Source organism: Trichechus manatus, unplaced genomic scaffold, assembly GCF_000243295.1.
Source record: "Trichechus manatus latirostris isolate Lorelei unplaced genomic scaffold, TriManLat1.0 scaffold00005, whole genome shotgun sequence".
NCBI lineage: Eukaryota > Metazoa > Chordata > Mammalia > Sirenia > Trichechidae > Trichechus > Trichechus manatus.
Genome location: NW_004443941.1, coordinates 14038245 through 14039376, shown reverse-complemented (window position 1 = coordinate 14039376; position 1132 = coordinate 14038245).

Sequence of the window (1132 nt, the reverse complement as noted above, 5' to 3'; positions counted from 1 at the left end):
TCCTAACCTCGATGACTGTGGTTATAATCCCATTTGGGAATGAGTTGTCTTTGTTATGTTAATGAGACAGATTTAGTGCAGGGTATGTCTTAAGTCAATCTCTTTTGAGATATAAAAGAGAAAGACACAGAGATGGAGAAGAGAGATGCTAAGCCACACGAAGACTGTCCAAGAGCAGAAGCTCAAAGAGACAAGGACTTCCTCCAGAGCTGACAGAGAGAGAAAGTCTTCTCCTAGAGCTGGCACCCTGAATTTGCACTTCTATCCTCCTAAACTGTGAGAAACTAAATTTTTGTTTGTTAAGCCATCCACTTGTGGTATTTCTGTTAAAGCAGCAGTAGATAACTAAGACACTATCTGAAGGAAATGTTGGGTTTCTACTTCATTTCTTATTGCAAAATAAATTCCAATATAAGTACATATTTATACTTAAATATGGGGAGTGAGAAGGTGGGGGTGGATACTTCTTCATCAGAGCCCCAATGGGGTGAGGAGGGCAGCCTGGCAAGGGGTGTCACAGCTGGGAGTCCTCAGGTGGTGCCAACAGTGAAATGCTGAACTACCAGCCAAAAGGTTGGTGGTTCCAATCCACCCAGAAGCGCCTTGAGAGACAGGCTGACAATCTGCTTCCAAAATGTCACAGCCTTGAAAACCCTATGAAGCAGTTCGATTCTGCACACATGGCATCTCCATGAGTCAGGAATTGACTCCTCGACAACTAACAAAAACAACATACAGAAGCTCTACATTAGTTGCAGCCGACAACTAACTAAACTGGATGGCACCTAACAACAACAAATAAACAATGATAGGGAAAGGGGTATCAGAGTCGAAGTGGGTGAAGAGGGCGTCCAGCAGAGGGCAGCCGGTGTTAGGCAATGTTGGAGCTTAAGAGGGGTCAGAAGGAAGCCTGGAATGGGCAGTTAGAGCCAGAGCATCCACACAGGAGAGGGGAAGGCGAAGATGGAAGATTAATTACGAACAACATGGGGGTTGAGCAAACAGGATAATGAAAGCAAAGTTTCTCAGAGAAGGGAGTTCTAAATATGAAGAGAACGCTAAGATAAACCTTGTAGTGTTAGATGGAATTGGAGTTCAGTGTGAACTCTGGTTTTCAATATACAAATATAGA